Raw genomic sequence first — 21,629 nt, 5'->3', positions numbered from 1 at the left:
TTGGCATCAGCTATCTAGGGTTAAAATTTTGTAACACAATTTTTCTGCACCCTGCTTAAATTATCAAGAAACTGCTTACTAGACAATGGATATATTTTGCCTGAGTCAGAATCATGGCAAAAAAGTCAAAAAAATATCTGAGGGATCATCATATGGACAATTTTCTGGGAGAGTATGCCAAACAGTGAGAATGGCTGCATAGTTACTTTTACATGGCACTGTGAAATATATGCTGAAGAAAACAAAAGTTTTTTAGTGAACTACTAAATGACGTACATTAAACTCAAGATATCCGAGGGATGAGAAGACTAACCTGAAATGTGTGTGCAGAATCATTTTGAAAACCAGGTTAATATTTTAAGAAGATTATATGCTAAAAAATCAAATTTTTCAGATGTAATACCAATATCAATGCTCCTTCCCCTCCCCCTCCTCCCCCTCTTCCACCTCCACCACCACCGATTAAACTTACCACCAATGTCTGAGGTGTATTAGTTCTTATGACAACTGATTGTTTCTTATTTCTATACTGATTATCATTGATTTTTGCCTTTTGTCAATTTGTGTCCAAGTCAACAATGCCATTATCTTCATCACTTGAGTCTTCACTATCACTAATAACATCGAAACTTATTCCAGCTGCCAGAAAATGATTCTTTGTAGTTGTAGCTATGTTGCTACATTCTGGTTTATTTCTTTTGAGGATTACACAATTAGTTCTTTCTTCTTCTAAACATGGCTGATTTCCAGTACTTTTAGTATCACATTTTTCATTTATAGCATTATTGGAACCAAGTCCATGAACTGTATCTGTGAACTTATTGTTGGCAGGTAAGGATGAAAATGCAGAATTCCTCTTTCGTGTTTTGTTTCTGAATTCCTCACAACTACTTTCTTGTGACGATTGCCCAGGGGTTTTTGGGAGGAGGAACAGCTGTCTAAAATAGCTTCATTGTCATTTCCCTTCCACTGAAAATCTTGTGGTTCTCCTGATTATCAGACAGAAAGCAAAAAAAAAAAAAAAAAGATTAAAACTGAAGTTATTATAAAGAAGAAGTCAACTTAATGCATGAATGTAAAACAATCAAAGAGAAATAAAATAATTAATTAATGGAATTATCATATCATTTACAATGTGATATAAATATGTATGTACAAGAATTAAATGATAAACAAGCAAATCTGTGAAACTAAAACCCTTAAGTGGTAACTAAGTTAGTCAAATGAGTTTAAAATGAACTAACACAAAATCTGGAAAAAAATTAAAGAAAGCTTTCTCAGAATCTACATAAAGATAATCACTAACCATATAGGTATGGTACTGAATAGACAACATGCACATACAACGAGACTGGAAATGTCGTTGTGTTTTTGGACAACGTTCTTCTTAGCTTTCAATGTTCTCCTTCTAAGCTGATGAAAAACACAGACCCATTGACTCAAACATGCACAGCTACGTTGACCCAACTGATTACATAGCCCTAAGGCAGCAGCCCAGTGGTGGGAGGAGTTCTGCTGGATGGGGAGGGTGGGAGGAGTAGTGAGGGTGAAAGGCAGTGGGAGGAAAAGGCAACAATGGAAAGAGATAGGTATGCAGAAACAGAAGACCCACCAATGAGCAGATGCCACAGGTTCTGCAATATCCAAGAAGTCAAGCCTGTTGTGCTCAGCAACATGTTCTGTTACTGGATAGTCAATTTTGCTGTTTGTTATATTTTTAGATTGGTTATTATTCAAGTGTCGTGTTTACATAAAAATCTGTACCAAGGTCACAGCTGAGTTTTCCCTATTCCATTCCCACATGGAGCACAGGAAGAATGATTGTTCACAAGCCTCTGTGTGTGCTGCAATAAATTTAATCTTGTCATGACAATGACTATGGGAGCAATCTGTAGGAGTTTGTAGTATATTTGAAAGAGTCAAAATTGATAGCAATTCTAGAAACTTTGTTAGAAGACTTTCTCAGGACTCTAAGGCTGCCAGTTCAGTTCTTTCAAAATCCATAACTCTCTTCTGTGGATCAAACAAACCTGTGACCATTCATAAAACAAGCCTGTGACTATTAATACTTCCCTTCTCTGTATGCATTCAATATCCCCTACTAGTCCTAATTGGTAAGGGTCCCACACAAACAATATTTTAAGATGGATCACATGATTGATTTTTAATCTATCTCCTTTGTAAACTAATTGCATTTTCCTACTATTCTACCAAAAAACTGAAGTTTGCTACATGCTTTACCTATGACCGACCTTATGTCATTTTCCCTTTCATGTCATACCAAGTGTTACACTCGTGTATTTGTGTGACTTTACCAATTTCAACTATGATTCACTGATATTATGTTCATCTCACACTATGTTTATTTTTTATGTTGTGAAGTGCACAATTTTACATTTCCGAACATTTGAATAAACTTGTCAATCATTGCACCACTCTGAAATCTTATCATGGCCTCAGTGAATATTTTTGCAGTTTCCTTCAAACTGTATTTCATTGTAGATAACTGCATCATTGAAAAAAGTTGAGTTTCTATTAATATTGTCTGCAAGGTCATAAATATGCAACATGGGCAGCAAGGGATCCAACACACTTCCCTGGGGTACATCCAAAGTTACTTCAGTTCTATATTTGTCAATAGTTCTCTATCCAAGATAACATGCTGAATCCTTCTTACTAAGAAGTCTTCAATCCAGTCACAAATTTTGCCCAGTACACCACACGATAGTACTTTTGTTGAGAAATGTAGGTGTGATATTAAATCAAATGCTTTTTGGAGATCAAGAAATACTGTAACTTTGATGGCTTTAGAACATTGCATGAGAAAAGCATGTGCTGATTTTCACATGATTATGTTTACTAAATTCACTCTAATTAGCATGGAGGAGGTTGTTCTGTTCAACAGCTCTTATACGTGGGTTCAGAATATGTTGTAAGTTTCTGCTACAAATCAATGTTCAGGATACTGGACAGTAATTTTGTGGATCACTTCTGCTAACTTTCTTATAGACAAGTGTAACCTATGCTTTCTTCCAGCTACTGGGTATGGTTTTTGCCTGAGAGAACTACTATAGGTTGTAGTAACAGAGGGACTAACTCAGATCAAAATTGGGCAGAATTTGAAAGGTACTCAACCGACCCCTGAGATTTGTTCAAATTTAATGATTTCAGCTGTTTCTCAATGTCACTGAAGCTAATACCATTTCACTCATCTCTTCAGTGGTATAAAGATTTAACTGGTGCAATACTCCTGTGTTTGCTTTTGTAAATGAACATTTGAAAACAAAGTTAAGAATTTTTGCTTTTGCATTACTACTCTCAATTTCAGTTCTCGTCTAGTCTGCAAGTGACTGGATGCTAACTTTTGTGCTACTAAAAGCCCTTACCTATGAGTATATTCCAAATTTCATTTAGCATTTCTATCTGCAGTCCTATGGTTTCTTTTACACATATTATCCAGTAGTCTGTTTCTTTAAAAGATTCTTTACAGTGACTGTATACCATAGAGGATCTCTTACATCATGAACTGTTTACTGGGTATATAACTTTCCAATGTTCAGTCAACTATTCTTTGAAACTTGAGCCCTAATTCCTCTATATGTCCCTGTACTGTGCTGAAAGGTTCCAGTTCCTCACTGAGATATGATACTACTGCCTCTCTGTCTACTGAACACATAGGAAAAGATAGATTGCTATGTATCGTAAAAATGACATGTTAAGTTGCAGACAGTCACAATTAAAAGATATGTAAATTAAAGGGGTATCACTGCTGTTAGCTGCAGTGAAACATTAAGCAGAATCAGTGGTGATATTCATCATTTCAGAGCAGTATTAAACGAAGGCAGATGCTGAGCTAAAAATGTGGTTAAGTTGTTTTAGTCTAGAGTAACAATGGGAGCATTCCACAGCAACTGGTTCAGTGGAGTGGTTCAAGGAATAGGGCCATATATGGATATGCAACAGGAGATATACTTGTAGACTAGGTTTGCAATGGAGTGAATGTGAAGGTTCTGCCAGCATACCATAGGGGCACATTGCCTGTTACTCCAGGTATGTTATCAATATGTGGTCATGTTCTATGGCAGGGGATGGCTGCTAATAGAATAAAGTACTGTTGATGGTTTGTAGTCTCAGTGACAGAGGTTCTCATAGAGCCATCGGAGAGATGGAGATTGTTGTCCAGCACGGTGGCATGCCAAGTTAAAGAGGACCGTGCAAACAGAAGAGGAGAGAAAGTCTGGATGCTGTGGAAGAATAAGGATATAGTGTCTTGCCCAGATCAGATCAGATCAGATCATAATATAATTAACAAAGACAGACATGACAAGGGCATAGGATTTTTGGGTGGCTAGTAAGGCTTCCTTTAATAACCCATAAACAGACTGGTATGTTTTAGACTGGTCGCACTTTAACTTTTCTGTGGTTTCCTTTAATTACACTGACTGACCACATTAAGAGTGCTGTCAAAGAGTGGTACATGCTTCAGCAGCAGCTTCTCAACTACCAAAAGTACTGCATGTCAAAGCATGCCAACAATGATCTGAGCATTTTATAAGTAACACAGTATCAAGTGTTACCAAGTGGCAGATTTTGATTTCACAGGTATGTGCTTTTGAACAAAGGGGTTTTACACTGAAGTGACAAAAGTAATGGGATAGCAATATGCACAAATACAGATGCCAGTAGTGTTGTGTACAAAAGGTATAAATGGACAGTGCACTGGTGAAGCTGCCACTTGAACTCAGATGATTTATGTCAAAAGGTGTCCAATGAGATCAGGGCTACAGGAGATGAATTAACAGACTTTAGATGTGGAGTGGTAGTTGGAGCTAGACACATGGGTACCCTATTTTGGAAATAATTACACAATTCAATTTTCTGAAATCCACAGCGTCAAGACTGTGCTGAGAATACAGTTACCTCTCAATGAGCACAATGCACTGGCCAACTGCCTTCACTTAACAATTGAGATCAGTGATGTTTGAACAGAGCTGTCAGTACCAACAGACAAGTGACACTGCAAGAAATTACTACAGAAATGAATGTGGGACGTAAGATAAACATACGCATTAGGACGGTATAGCAAAATTTGGCATAATGGACTCTCACAGCAGATGACCAACACGAGTGCCTTTTCTAATGTCACAAAATGTGGCTTGTGAAGACACTGGTTAGACCCTAAATGACTGGAAAACTGTGGCATAATCAGACGAGGCCCAATTTCAGTTGGTACAAACTTGTGGCAGGATTTGTGCAGATGTGTGCTGCAGACCCCATGAAGTTGTGGACCTGAGTCATCAACGAGGCACTGGGCAAGCTGGTAGTGGCTCCATAATGGTGTGGGCTGTGTTTACATGGAATGGACTGGGCCCTCTGGCACAACTTAATACAGCATTGGCTGGAAACAGTTATGTTTGGCTACTTGGAGAACATTTTCAGTCATTAATGGACTTCGTGTTCCCAAACAACAATGGAATTAATATGGGTGACAATGCATCATGTCACTGGGCCACAATCATTTGTGATTGGTCTGCAGAAGATTCTGCACAATTTGAGCAATCGATATGGCCACACAGATTACTCAACACGAGTCCCATTGAACATTTATGGGTCATAATCGAAAGGGCAGTTCATGCACAAAACCCTGCACAGCAACATTTTCACAATTATGGATGGCTATAGCAGCAGCATTCTTCAATATTTCTGCAGAGGATTTCCAATGACTTCTTGAGTCTGTGCCACATTGAGCTACTGCATTACACCAGGCAAAAGGAGGTCTGACACAATATTAGAAGGTCTCCTAAGTCTTTTGTCCTCTCAGTGTATTTTGGTTATTGTGCTGTTTCTGTTCACCCTAATCTTCCATCCTACAACTCTTTATTTACACAATACCTTCAACAACAAGTTTCATAAACAAGGCATAAAGTAACATGTACCCAACCATTTTCTCTTTTCTAGTTATAAAGTTCTTCACCTGTCATATTTCTTGCTGACTCACTGCTGGACTTAGTTCCTTATTCAATCAGTCTCCTGATTTTCAATAAACTCTCTTGGAACACCAAAATTTACAGGCTGTAATAATTTTTTTCTGATTTTCCATCATACATGCTGTGCTCTAAACAGACTTTAATTAATCTTTGTCTGATCTCTGCATATGGGGAAGCATTTAAATGGTGTTCCATTTTTATCTTATGGGACCAAATTGCTTATGTCGTCGGTCCCTATGATGTTCCATAATTCTATATAATTTGATCAGCAATATATATCCATAATTTGGTATGCCTGTCTAACAATAATCCTGAAACATTAAGCAAGAAGAGTTGAAAGAATTGCCATCCTTTCTCATAATTTATCTTTGGACAGCTGAGTAAAGGACTCTGAAGTGACTGTGGGACAATGAATGAGACAACACTCTTAGCCATGCTTTGATTATGTCAATCTTTCAATGTAATTCAAACAGAATACTTTCCATCATATATATCACACAAAAACATTTTCAAAGATTTTTTGATATCTGTTGGGCACACTGTGAGAAAATTGAGAAATGTTTTGTCATACCAATATGCAAAAATACTAAGACAATGAAGAGTCAAGGTAAAACCACATCCTTAGGTAACAAACAAAATATCTAGAGATACAGGTACAATTGCAGTCTGGACACTTGTTAAATATCTTGAAAGAACACTTGCTGAGTAATTTGTAACTCGAGTCATATGACTGAAAGGTGGAAAGCTTTTCTAGAAATATTCATTTTCCTGTAGCTGCCCTTACGATATTCATAGACTTAAAATATTTATAAGTAAAATCATAGTATTAACAGACAACCTGTTTCATTAGTATAATCAGTATTCAATATAAAAGGAAATTTAAGTTGTAACACAGTTTAATACAAAGAACAGTCAAGGGCAAGATGCAGAATTTCACTCAATCAACCAATTGTTTAATGTTCAATTAACGAGGGTATTTGAGATACAGAACAAAGTCAATTGGGGGAAAACCAGCCAATCTCCAGAAAACACAGAACAGAAAAATCTGGGTGGCCGGATGGTGATTTGCACCATCTCATTCAGCAATTCCAGTGCACAAAATACTGTGAAACAGTGAATAATGCTATCAAACAAGCTAAAACCATGCATCACATGAGAGAACAGCAAACGCACTGAATAAAATTACAACTATTACAACAGGAATAGGGCATTCAGGGTATTACTATAGGGAAAGTGAAAATTTATGCAATCCAGAAAACTTTTCATAGCCACTATTTTTCATTACTTTGCAAGTAAAATCAAGCTGTTACTGACAAACATGTAGAACTTTTGGAATATTGTTTTCTGAGTCAGTTGCATCACATGCAGCAACAACAACCAAACAAACAAACAGAGGAAACTGAATCATTTATTGAAACAAGTAAAGACTCATACATACAACAAAATATCATGTAAAACTATGTTGTTGTTGTGGTCTTCAGTCCTGAGACTGGTTTGATGCACCTCTCCATGCTACTCTATCCTGTGCAAGCTTCTTCATCTCCCAGTACCTACTGCAACCTACATCCTTCTAAATCTGATCAGTGTATTCATCTCTTGGTCTCCCTCTACGATTTTTACCCTCCATGCCGCCCTCCAGTTCTAAATTGGTGATCCCTTGGTGCCTCAGAACATGTCCTACCAACCGGTCCCTTCTTCTCATCAAATTGTGCCACAAACTCCTCTTCTATTCAATACCTCCTCATTAGTTATGTGATCTACCCATCTATCCTTCAGCATTCTTCTCTAGCACCACATTTCGAAAGCTTCTATTCTCTTACTGTCCAAACTATTTATCATCCATGTTTCACTTCCATACATGGCTACACTCAATATGAATACTTTCAGAAACGACTCCCTGACACTTAAATCTTCAGAAACGCTTTCCTTGCCATTGCCAGTCTACATATTTTATTTTCTCTACTTTGACCATCATCAGTTATTTTGCTCCCCAAATAGCAAAACTCATTTACTAATTTAAGTGTCTCATTTCCTAATCTAATTCCCTCAGCATCACCCGACTTAATTTGACTACATTCCATTATCCTCGTTTTGCTTTTGTTGATATTCATCTTGTATCCTCCTTTCAAGAAACTGTCCATTATGTTCAACTGCTCTTACAAGTCGTTTGCTGTCTCTGATAGAATTACAATGTCATCAGCAAGCCTCAAAGTTTTCATTTCTTCTCCATAGATTTTAATACCTACTCCAGATTTTTCTTTTGTTTCCTTTACTGCTTGCTCAATATACAGATTGAATAACATTGGGGAGAGGCTACAACTCTGTATCACTCCCTTCCCAACCACTGCTTCCCTTTCATGCCCCTTGACTGCTTTCTGGTTTCTGTACAAATTGTAAATAGCCTTTCGCTTCCTGTATTTAACCCCTGACACCTTTAGAATTTGAAAAAGAGTATTCTAGTCAACATTGTCAAATGCTTTCTCTAAGTCTAAAAATGCTAGAAACATAGGTTTGCCTTTCCTTAATCTTTCTTCTAAGATAAGTCGTAATGTCAGTATTGCCTCACGTGTTCCAATATTTTTAGGGAATCCAAACTGATCTTCCCCAATGCTGGCTTCTACCAGTTTTTCCATTCGTCCGCAAAGAATTTGTGTTAGTAGTTTGCAGCTGTGACTTATTAAACTGATAGTCCGGTAAATTTCACATCTCCTGCTTTCTTTGAGATTGGAGTTGTTATATTCTTCTTTAAGTCTGAGGGTACTTTGCCTGTCTCATACATCTTCCTCACCAGATGGTAGAATTTTGTCAGGACTGGCTCTCTCATTAGTTCTAATCTGAATGTTGTCTAGTCCCGGGGCCTTGTTTCAGCTCAGGTCTTTCAGTGCTCCGTCAAACTCTTCACGCAGTATCGTATCTCCCATTTCATCTTCATCTACATTCTCTTCCATTTCTATAATATTGTTCTCAAGTACATTGCCCTTGTATAGACCCTCTATATACTCCTTCCATCTTTCTGCTTCCCCTTCTTTGGTTAGAACTGGGTTTCCATCTGAGCTCTTGATATTCATACAAGTGGTTCTCTTTTCTCCAAAAGTCTCTTTAATTTTCCTGTAGGTAGTATCTATCTTACCCCTAGTGAGATAAGCCTCTACATCCTTAAATTTATCCTCTGGCCATCCCTGCTTAGCCGTTTTGCACTTCCTGCCAATCTCATTTTTCAGATGTTTGTATTCCTTTTTGCCTGCTTCATTTACTGCATTTTTATATTTTCCCCTTTCATGAATTAAATTCAATATTTCTTTTGTTACCCAAGTGTTTCTACTAGCCCTTGTCTTTTTACCTATTTGATCCTCTGCTGCCTTCACTATTTCATCCCTCAGAGCTACCCATTCTTCTTCTACTGCGTTTCTTCCCCCCCTTTCCTGTCAATTGTTCTCTTATGCTCTCCCTGAAACTCTGTACAACCTCTGGTTCTTTCAGTTTATTCAGGTACCATCTCCTTAAATTCCCACATTTTAGCAGTTTCTTCAGTTTTAATCTACAGTTCATAACCAATAGATTCTGGTCAGAGTCCAAATCAGCCCCTGGAAATGTCTTACAATTTAAAACCTGGTTCCTGTATCTCTGTCTTACCATTATTTAATCTATCTGATACCGTTCAGTATCTCTGGGGTTCTTCCATGTATACAACCTCCTTTTATGATTCTTGAATCAAGTGTTAGCTGTGATTAAGTTATGCTCTGTGCAAAATTCTGCCACACAGCTTCCTCTTTCATTTCTTCCCGCCAATCCATATTCACCTACTATGTTTCCTTCTCTCCCTTTTCCTACTCTCTTATTCCAGTCACCCACAACTATTAAATTTTCATTTCCCTTCAATACCTGCATAATTTCTTTTATCTCATCATGCATTTCATCAATTTCTTCATCATCTCCAGAGCTAGTTGGCATATAAACTGGTACTACTGTAGTAGGCGTGGGCTTCTTGTTCATCTTGGTCACAATAATGCCTTCACTATGCTGTTCGTAGTATCTTACCCGCACACCTATTTTTTTTATTCGTTGTTAAACCTACTCCTGCAATACCTCTATTCGATTTTGTATTTATAACCCTGCATTCACCTGACCAAAAGTCTTGTTCCTCCTGTCAGCAATCTTCACTAATTACTACTACATCTAACTTTAACCTATCCATTTCCCTTTTTTTAATTTCTAACCTACCTGCTCGATTAAGGGATCTGACATTCCATGCTCTGATCCGTAGAACACCAGTTTTCTTTCTCCTGATAACAACGTCCTCTTGAGTAGTCCCCGCCCGGTGATCCGAATGGGGGACTGTTTTACCTCCGGAATATTTTACCCAAGAGGGCACCATCATCATTTAACCATACAGTAAAGCTGCATGCCCTAGGGAAAAATTATGGCTGTAGTTTCCCCTTGCTTTCAGTCGTTTGCAGTACCAGCACAGCAAGGCCGTTTTGATTATTGTTACAAGGCCAGATCAGTCAATCAACCAGACTGTTGCCCCAGCTGAAAAGGCTGCTGCCCCTCTTCAGGAACCACACATTTGTCTGGCCTCTCAACAGATACCCCTCCGCTGTGGCTGCACCTACGGTACGGCCATCTGTATCGCTGAGGCATGCAAGCCTCCCCACCAACAGCATGGTCCATGGTTCATGGGAGGGGGGGGGGGATGTAAAACTATAATAATGAAAATAATCATTTTTTGAAAATATATTGTAGTCTTTCCTTTTCATCCCAGCCAGTAAGTCTTCCCTGACCTGGGGTTCTGGCTGATTTTTCTGAACTTTATCTCTTTTCCTAAACCTCAGCAGGTCTTTTTCCTTCAGGCCTCTGCCTAAAGCTTGCGTACATAATACATTTCTTACGTGTGTTCCCCTGCTGCCATCAGTAACAAGATCTTTTGTCTATCCATTTTTATTATGTATAATTATAAGTATCAGTACATAACACAACAATACTGTAATGCCTCCAGTAAATTTTGTGCATCACTCAATTAAAAGCAGCTCCACTATAGCAGTATGCAAGACAAGCGGTCAAGTACACCATTGCACCATTTTCTATTACATGTTTTGTAGATCTACTTCTAAACTTACTGTATTAAGTTTTTTCATTAGTTATTGAACTCTACCTGCACTACACATTAACAGTGATTCTGTTAAAAATAGTCTGCAATGCTTCAATGCATGTGGCACTACAATCCTGCAGACAAAGAGAACATTGCAGTGGAAAACAGACAACTTGAAAAGCGGAGAGAAGATGAAGTGAAACTATTATGGTGAAATGTAAACTATAAAAAACTGCATTCCATAAATGACCACTGGTCTTGAAAAAGTGCTTGTGTTAACTCTGATACAGATCATTTTTAAAAGGTTTGTTCTGTATCTTTGCTAACTTACCCTAACTGTAGTAGACCGTTCTCATTCATGAAATGTGAATGTTGATTGTGAAAGAACTTTTCAGCAATAATATTTGACATACAAGGTGAGGAGAAGTGACTGAACAGTTCTTGATCAACAGAGGGAATCTAGTGTCTGTATTCAATCTTGAAAAGGAGAAGGTGCAGGATAGGGTTCACTGATTTGGATCCAATTTTTTGAGTAGTAGCATGTGGATGTCACTTACACGTGCCTAAAATATCAAAGGATATTCCTCTCATACTCTCATGCCCTTGACCAATATGAAGAAAGTCAATGATTTTGCTGATGCTCGTTTAAAATGGAAATTCCTGTTATTAAAAATAACATAGTTGCATTCAATAGCTATGAAACATATGAAGGGTTTCAGGGTGCAATGGGCTGCTATGAACAACTGATGAAGAGAACATTACAACAATGGGCAACAGCAATGCCAGGAGAGGGAAAAAAATTTAAAACTGGGAATCAAACCACAGAGAGAGAGAGAGAGAGAGAGAGAGAGAGAGAGAGAGAGAGAGAGAGAGAGAGAGAGACCGACCACATAACCTCTTCATAATGATCTTGTTTGTTAGGTTCAGTGTATAATGTCGTATCTCCATTATTTACTATGAAATTCTAATTCATAATTTCAGTAACCTGCTCTGCAATTGCTTGACTCCTAGCTATTTCTACAGGACTCATGTAGGCAGAAAGATTGTTGGTGATCACACATTTTTCTTCATAAATTGAGAAAGCGTCATGAAAAGTTGTAGTTTTGATGTTTCCACCCATAACATCACTGGTAGAAGATTTTTGTTGGGTTTCCATTTTCCATTAAAATAATAACTTTTTATGAAAATCACTGCAAACACAATGCAAGGCAGCACTCATAACTGTAGAGACCATTAAAAAAAAGTCAGGCAAAAGATACAGCAACGACAAACTATACGGGATTTGAAACAGCTGCCAGAGCCATGTGCTCTGACCCATAGAAGAGAAACAAACAGGAAGGGGAAAGTGAGGATATGACAACAGAATATTGCTACTGAAGGACAGTTTAAATCACAAACCATCAGAAATGTACCATTTAAAATGATTATTCTTTATATATATTAATTTATTAATGTAATCGTAAGTAAATTTAATATATTAAACAAGGAAACTTCAGGTCAGAATATCAACAATGTAGGAAAATATAGATTGCTACTTATTGTAAAGGTGAAACATTGTGTTGCAGACAGGTACAATTAAAAGACACTTACACATAAGCTTTCAGACACCACCTTCATGAGAAAAAGATGAAGGGTATGGGTGAAAGTATAGTGCAAGTATACTGGTACATTTAAAGCATTAATTTTAAACAATGAAAACTCCAGGCTGGAATATCAACAATATAACGAAATGACAGAGTGCTATTTACTGTAAAGATGACACGTTAAGTTGCAAACAGGCATAACTACATGACATTTAAACATTAGCATTCAACAACAGTCTTTGTCTGAAAAGTAAACACACACACACACATTCACTCACCCAAGCAGGCACACCTGATGCCCACATCTTGACTGCCATCCATGGCAGCTCTGGCCAGAATGCAACTGTCACATAGAAGAGAGAAGCAGCAGTCTGGAGTGGGGAGGGAAAGGGAAGTGAAGGAGACAGCAGTGTACGTGTGGGAGGAGAGATGAGTCTGTCTGACAGGCCATGCAGGGGACTAGGCTGGTGACAAGTGTTGCTTTGGGAGGCTGTGAGGCAGGGAGCTGGGGAGAAACATGGAGCAAAAAGGGGTAGAATCGAGGAATGGGACAGATGGGTGGGTGTGTTGGCAGAGGGTGCCAAACAAAGAGGTTGGGAGACAAGAATAGGGATGAGATGACAGAATAGAGGAGGTGAAAACTGTTAGATGGAGGGTGTGGGAACAGTATGTTGCCACAGGGTTAGGTCGGAATAACTTCAGGTGCAGAGAATGTGCTGTAAGGATACTCCCATCTCTGCTCTTCAGAAAAGCTGGTGGTGGAGGGGAGGATCCAGATAGCTTGGGTTGAGAAGCAGCCATGAAACACAAGCACGTTATGTTCAGCTGCGTGTTGCGTCACTTTGCTCTCGGCCACAATTCGGCGGTGGCCATTCATCCTGGCAGACAGCTGGTTGGCAACTACAACAATATAAAAATCTCTGCAACAATCGCGGCAGAGCTGGTATATGACGGTGGCTGCTGTCACAGCTAGGCAGCCTCTGAAGGGATACAATAAGCCTGTGACAGGACTACAATAGGAAGTGCTGGGTGAGGGACTGGGCAGCTCTTGCACCTGGTCCTCCCACAGGGATGTGATTGGGATTGAGAGTGGTACAGGAATGGACTATAATGCTGAGGAGTTTGGGTGTGTCATGGAACACTACTTTCAATGAGGTTTGAAGTATCTTGGGTTGGATGTACGTCATTAATCCCTAATTTTATGTATATAAATGAACTGTTTAAACATATTTACATTTTACAATTAATAGATTAACATTGTGAGGCCCGTTGATATACCTTATGTTGATATCTCCCTCACCCATCCAACCACCCCCAAAATACAAAATATAGTAGTCTCCTTGGTGTTATTTGAGAGGAATAGGCAATGTGTACCAGATTTCACCATCTTCCTTCATTTTCATACTCATCCATGATACAGCACAACAAAGAAACAAAAAGAATCCTAGACTAACACAGGATAAAATTTCAGTTTGAATAAGTGACTATATTAGTTACAAGATACAACTAGTTTTCAAAGAGAAAAGAAAATAAAACTACAAAGTCTTCTCCTCCACCCCCCCCCCCCCCCCCAAACCTCCTCCCACTGTCAGAGCCTTTTTAACTGTACATTGCATTTGTAAAATATGGTAGAAACAGAAGAAGCATGTTTCTTTGCTATGGTAAGTGTTTACATGTTATCTGTCTTTACTGGAGATAGCACCTCCCTTTCTTCATTAAATAAGTACAAAAAGAGGTCAAATTTCTTTCAAGCACAGGTTAGTACTTGATTCACAAAGAGGTTTAACATACCTGCTTTTAAAAACATGATCCACTTTATTCTTAACAGTTCCCAGTCCTTAGGGAATCCACAAGCATATCTGTTTTTAATTAAGTGCGGTAAATCTGGAACAGAAGCCAAATTGAAAATGTCAATGAATGTTTTTCAGATATTTTTATATAAAAAACCTGATTAATGGACTAGTGGCAAAAATTCTGACAATTTCTATTACTGAAATCAAACATATCGGATTATTACAAATTAAAAACAGTATAAGTTGTGGGAAACAACACTTCTGCATGAAAAGCTTAAAGCAAACAGAAAAAAGGCAAATAAGAATATCACAAAAAGAGCTTACCAGTTAGACTAGTTTAGTTCAGAGCTAGGTACCATCAGTTTGATTAAAAGTTGCTAACAAGGGGCTCTTGAGGCTTGGGGCAGTCAGGGCAGGAATATTCATGTTAGTTGGTTGGTTGGATTTCATCACAATTTCAAGGGTTACATGGTACTTTTGTGCCTGGAGAATTCTCTCATAGATTTTACAGATGTGAGGCAGAGGAGTGAGTGGGGCTGCCTGGGAGGGAGGGGGGGGGGGGGGTGCGGGTGAGTCAGGAGCTTCCAGGATTATTAACTGGCTATCGTTGTTTTAAGATTGCTGTTACCCTTGTCTGTTTCTAGATGTTAATGTGTTGGTTGAAAATGCAGCAATTTACAACAATTTCTGGCACCCATTGTTATATTTTAGCTCCAAAACACTTAATTTGTTGTACTAGAATATCATATAAGTCTTTGAGCCTTCTTCAGTTTGCTCCTGTTAAGTGCCCTGTTTGCCTCTCCTGTACTGAAGGAGTTCCAAGTATTGGTATTTCTTCTTCTTCTTCATTGTTCCTATATATTTTGAAGTATAATTTGGAGGATTTCAGTCTAGGTTTGCTGTTTTCCAGGAGAGCCTGGCTATTTGGCTGGCAGTGGTAGGAACAATCTCCTGTAGAGTATTAAGTGTTGCAGTGGAGACATCTCAAAGATTCAACTGCTCTTCCCATTTACAGTTCTTCCATTGCCTTTTAATACAACTTGCTGTTTTGGCAATCTGTACTGAGTTGATTAACAGTTAGCTAGTACTACCTGTATGCACAAAGGGGTTAGCTTTAAATAGTTATACACATCTTTATAGCTTGTGTTCCATTTCTCTTGATAAACCCTTGAGCTAATTGTACCTACAGCCTCTTGGAATGGACTGTCTTAGAACTTTGTTGCTGGTGTTATTTCAGTACTATTTTATCTATTATGCTCTGGAACATCTTCTGGTTTGCTGTTTGGATTTTATACCTGCGTGAAAATCTGACATTTGCAGATGAACATGTACATTACTTGAAAAATATTTTCCCTGTTTTGGTTGTTTGATATAGATGTGCCTCATACTTTATGCTCAAAGTTGTAATCCCTTCAACATCTCGCTTTTTTAAATGACACAGGGAGTTTGACACTGTCAATCAGTTGTAAGTAGTTTCTTTCAATCCACTGAATAATGACCTCCCCATTGTTATAATCTTCAGAGTGGCCCCTTAAGTTTCTGTAACTGCTCAAGTCAGTACTAATGACAGACAAAATTAACTGAATGTTAAGTCGTTGATGTTGTTACCAGAGAAATACATACCTGCTTCATTTTCAATAATACCTTAAGTAAATCTTCCAGAGATTTGCAAAAGGTATGACCCTACAAGCCATCAACTTTCTATTCTGATAGGTTCTTGAGAACAGAGCTATCTCTATACATTCCCATTTTATAAACTCCATAGCACACTGTTTAATGTATACATAATTATTTCTAGCTGTTATGAAAAGAATGTTGGGTTGGGGGCTATGCTTAGTGCCTACATTTGAGGCTCTGGCATAAATGTTCGGCTTGAATTTTCAATGGTCATTGTATGAGAAATTCCCCTTTTGTGCAGGATTAGAAAATACAAGACAAAAGTACTTTTCTGAAACTCTTTAGCTGATACTGCACTGATAGTGGTGACTTACTACTGTATACTCTATTCTAGAAAAGTATACACAGCAGACTATTTCAATTTCTTTTCCTTTGCCAAATGCTGAAACAGGAATAATCGGATTGACACATTCACACAAATAGATTATGTATCTACAGTGTTTGCTCAATTATCAAGATAAATAGGAGAAGGCAAAGAAAACATGGACCACAGCGTACATATTTACTTTGTGCTCACTTTGTTCATCATACAAACAAACTTGATGCAAACAAATACAAACGTAATGATTAGTATGCAGCCATAGAACATGTACACTGGTGTTCTTACTCTCTTGGAAGAAGGCCCTACTTATGTATTAGATATCGTATTGCTAGGTTACTGTAAATGAAACTTCAAGATCTTCTATTGTATTAACAGCCATCAACATACAAGGATGGCTTGAAAAGTTCTTGGAACGGAAAAGAAAAAAGTACTTATATCACCAAAACTATTTTTATTTTTCAATGTACTCTCCTTGTAGAATAATGCACCTGGTCCAACAATGTTCCAGTGCCTTGATCCCCTCTCGAAAATGAGTTTCCTCAGGCCTGCAAAATAGACGTCAACTCTGGCTATCATTTCTCCATTTGAAGTGAAACTTTGTGCTCCAAGAAAAATTTTCACTTTTTGGTAGAGTTGGAAGTCTGATGAAGCAATATCAGGTGAATAAAGCAGGTGTGGCAACAATTCATACCTCAGTTCATGTGATTTTGCCCTGGCAACGGCACGTGCGTGGGCACACATTGTCTTGATGTAAGATGACTTTCCCTTACTAAACCTAGCCTTTCTTGCAAAACTTTTATTGCAATTTGCCCAGGAGGTCAGCATAGTATTCTCTAGTAATTGTTTGCCCAGTGGATAGATAATCTACAAACAGAATTCCCCTTCCCGGTGAAGCGATAGTCTTTGCTTTCTTTGGTGGTAGAGAATCAACATGTTTTCACTGCTTTGACTGCTGTTTTGTTTCTGGGGTTAAGTAGTGCACCAGAGTTTCATCTGTAGTCACAAACTGGTGCAAGAAATCTTTTTTATTTATGCTAAAACAGGCCAAACATTCTTCCAATATGTCCATTCTCATGCATTTTTGATCCAGCATCCAGAGTCGCGGCACCCCTCTTGCAGATAATTTTTTCATTTCTAATTATTCAGTTAAAATGTGATACACCCTTTCAGATGACATTTGCCAAGCATGAGCAATTTCACATACTTTCAATCGGCGATCCTCGAGGACCATACTGTGCACTTTTGGAATGATTTCTGGAGTAGTAACACATCTCAGATGACCACTACGGAGATCATCATCTAAGCTCTCCTGACAAAATTTAAATTCATTTGCCCCCCACCCACCTTCCTGCCCCCCACCACGTATTTTGGAAATCAGCATGAATGTTGTTTCCTTTCATACCTTTCTTTATGAAATACTTAATCACTACTTAAATCATGATTTTTTTCTATCTTCACAAATCACTGCGTAGGAACAACAACAAAGCCACATCACTGCCACAGCTCTCTTCCAAAAACACTGATGTGGCATGTGTGTACATGCAACAGTACAATGAATATCATGTAAACAACTCGTTGGGCTAGCGGTGACCTCTTGTAATGATTCCGAGAAATTTGCAAGCCACCCTCATATTTCTTAAATACAACTCAGCTGTGTAGTTTTTATTGCAAAAATTGTATACCACACTAGTTGTACTCTAATTATCGTGCTGTTAATACACACTTCAAAAAAAGTTTTGCATCACCTTGGTTCTGAGAGTTATGGAACCAGCACAGAAAATTGGAATAGAGATTAACATAAACATCACTTCTGCCCTTTTATTGCTCATGAAAACCACACGTTGCTTGTTGTATCATCATACAGCGAGACCTTCAGAGGTGGTGGTCCTGACTGCTATACACATTGGTACCTCTAACACCCAGTAGCATGTCCTCTTGCATTGATGCATGCCTGTATTCATCATTGCATACTATCCACAAGTTCATCAAGGCACTGTTGGTCCAGATTGTCCATCTCCTCAACAGCAATTTGGCATAGATCCCTCAGAGTAGTTGGTGGGTCATGTTGTCCATAAATCCCACGTCTTGTTCAATAGGGTTCATGTCTGAAGAACATACTGACCACTCTAGTTGAGCAGTGTCATTATCCTGAAAGAAGTCATTCACAAGATGTGCATGATAGGGGCATAAATTGTCATCCATGAAGATGAATTCCTTGCCAATAAGCTGCTAATATGGTTGCATTATGAGTCGGAGGATGGCATTCACATATCATACAGTCATTATGGCATCTTCCATGACCACTAGCGGAGTATGTCGGCCACACATAATGCCGCCCCAAAAATTCAGGGACCTCCACCTTGCTGAGCTTGCTGGACAGTATGTCTAAGGCATTCAACCTGATCAGATTTCCTCAAAACATGTCTCAAACAGTTGTCTCGCTGAAAGCATATGCAACACTCAATGGTGAAAAGAACGTAATGACAATCCTGAGCGGTCCATTCGGCATGCTGTACCACGATGAATGGTGTCATAGTTGCAAAAATGGACCTTGCCATGGACGTTGAGACTGAAGTTGCGCATCATGCAGCCTATGGTGCACAGTTTGAGTCATAACATGACATCCTGTGGGTGCAAGAAAGGCATTATTCAACATGGTGGTGTTGCTGTCAGGGTTTCTCCAAGCCATAAACCGTAGGTAGCGGTCATCCACTGCAGAAGTAGCCCTTGGGTGGCCTGAGCGAGGCATGTCATTGACAATTATCTCTGTATCTTCTCCATGTTCGATCAACATCATTCCAAGATGCCTGGACAATTCCCTTGTTGAGAACCATTGTTGGCACACAGTAACAATTTCGATGTGATCGAACCGTGTTATTGACTGCCTAGGTATGGCTGAACTACAAACAACATGAGTCATGTACCTCATTCCTGGTGGAATGATTGGAACTGGTGGGCTGTCGGACCCCCTCCATCTAATAGGTGCTGCTCATGCACAGTTGTTTACATCTTTGAGCAGATTTAGTGACATCTCTGAATAGTGAAGGAACTGTGTCTGTGGTACAATATCCACAGTCAACGTCTATCTTCAGGAGTTCTGGCAACCGGGGTGATGCAAAACTTTTTTTGATGTTTGTATATATAGTGAAAATTACTCATGCAATTTCCTGCTCCATACTAAACTAGACAAACAGAACACCTTTAAAAATGGCCAAAAACTGGTTATTCTTAACACTTTTCAGAAGTTCAGAGAGGAAATTGGCTTTGAAGTTTTCTGAGGGATTTTATTTACAGAAGTTAAGGCAAATTTGTGAATGATCTGCATGGCTGAATCGCTAGCCTTATAGAATTGTGGCTGGATGTTGTATTGATCACTGGTTTGAAGCTTGCTCTAGTCTTTCTCTTTTCACTGCCCCCCCCCCCCCCCCAATTCAATTTGATTACATAGATTATTTCAATATAGAATTCTCCTAGATCATTTAAATATAAAATTCATCAAATGTATGCTATTTAACACTCATCTAATCATCATTTCCCTTCTTTTCTTCTTGTTTCTAACTACACATATTCCAGTTTTCTTTGCAAATATAAAACTGTAATTATCGATATTTTGCATAAAACTAGCTATTAAAGAGTGTTTAAATTAAGAACACACTAAAAATAAATTTTTGGGACAAAAATGAGAAGTCAAATTCTCTTTATTGGGACTAAATCCACCATTTTACATTACACATGTGACCTCAACAAGCCAGAGTGATAAGCTTTGTTAGAAATATGGAAAACAATAGTTTTCATGACACTGTGCATATCAAACAACTGCTGCATTTTTATAGCTGCCACCATACTACTACAATCTAAGCAGAATTGAGTTTAAGGTTATTTTGTGAGAAATAACATGAAATTTAATCTCCCAGATCTACTGGAATAAATGTATGAAGCTTTGTCATATGTCAATGCTGAATGCTGGTAGGATGCAGAAAAGCATGCACAAAAATATGGAGGAAAAAGTGATGCTTGAATGGCTTCATGGTTTCTCTTGTTGAATGCCTTGTTATCAACATAGCTAATAACAGTTCCTAAACTGTACACTATTTTAACTATACGGTGAAATCCCTGCAATACACTTTTACGTTACACATAGCTGGTGCAGAAAAATTGCCCTGTGTTTAAGTTGTACATCACTATGTTAGCTACTGTCAACATTATGTTATGTTTTCTGTATTGTCTTGTAAGAAGCATACTGTCAGAGTTTTGCTGCGTACTATTTCATTCTATTCAAAAATTAAATGACATTCAAAGTCATATTTTTTGTCTGCTCATCTGTTTTTACATCATAACTGCCAATGTTCACATCACTACTGGTTACTTGGGCCAGCTAACTGGCCAGTGCTGTCCAAGTATAATGTGCTGGTAAAACTGTTGTCCTGTATTATTGTTGAGTCAGTGTGCAAGTGATACAGCATAAAACACACCTTCAAGATAATAAAATGGGTGGTACTTAACCAAATCAGTGCCACCCTCAAATTGAAGTCTATCTCACAACAAGCAGGCTTTCATGCTGGCAAATCATGCAGTAGTCAAATCTTGACTACCAACTAACATCCCTTATTAGCAAATTCCTCCAGAACAGAATATTCCAAGTTTCATTACAGCGTAAGAAGAGTAGATGGTGAAACCAGAAGAACGGTCTCCCCCAAGGCAGTGTGCGTGCTCCAGCACTGTACAATATTTACACAAATGCTCAGCCACTACCAGCAAGTACTAGGCTCTTCATCTATGCCTATAAAACAGCAGTCGCTGTTCAGTGGATAACCTTTAAATACGTAGAGGCAAAACTGTCTCTAGCAATGGATGAACTCTCCAAGTATTATGATGACAACCACCTGAAGCCCAATCCCAGTAAAACTCAAGTGAGCGTCTTCCACTTATGAAACAGCCAGGCGCAGCAAAAGGTGAACATCACATGATGAGGAGCAGCTGAAAAATTGCCCAACACCAGTCTATCTAGCTGTCACGCTGGAAAGGGCTCTAATGTACAGGCAGCAGTGACTAAATGTGGAACAAGAAGTTTTTGCTCGAAATGTGATACTTAAGAAGCTGATTGGCAGCAGCCGGTGAGCCAACCTGTCTACACCTCCTAAGGGCTTCTGCACTTGTGCTCTGTGTATCAGCTGTCGA

General features: G+C 38.6%; 1 long non-coding RNA gene across 1 annotated transcript in view; it reads right to left on the bottom strand.

The window, feature by feature from the left end:
• Positions 1-916: 916 nt before the first annotated feature.
• The window catches only part of LOC126295093 (uncharacterized), a 32,710-nt gene continuing 11,997 nt past the window's right edge, over positions 917-21,629 (bottom strand). Inside the window, exons 4-5 of the long non-coding RNA XR_007552380.1 lie at positions 14,451-14,543; positions 917-989 (exon numbers count right to left, since the gene is read on the bottom strand). This is a non-coding gene — a long non-coding RNA (uncharacterized LOC126295093). The remainder of the gene's footprint in view (positions 990-14,450; positions 14,544-21,629) is intronic.

Source organism: Schistocerca gregaria, chromosome 11 (assembly GCF_023897955.1).
Source record: "Schistocerca gregaria isolate iqSchGreg1 chromosome 11, iqSchGreg1.2, whole genome shotgun sequence".
Taxonomy (NCBI): domain Eukaryota; kingdom Metazoa; phylum Arthropoda; class Insecta; order Orthoptera; family Acrididae; genus Schistocerca; species Schistocerca gregaria.
Note: the sequence above shows the minus strand (reverse complement) of the source record. Positions and strands in the feature narration are given on the sequence as shown.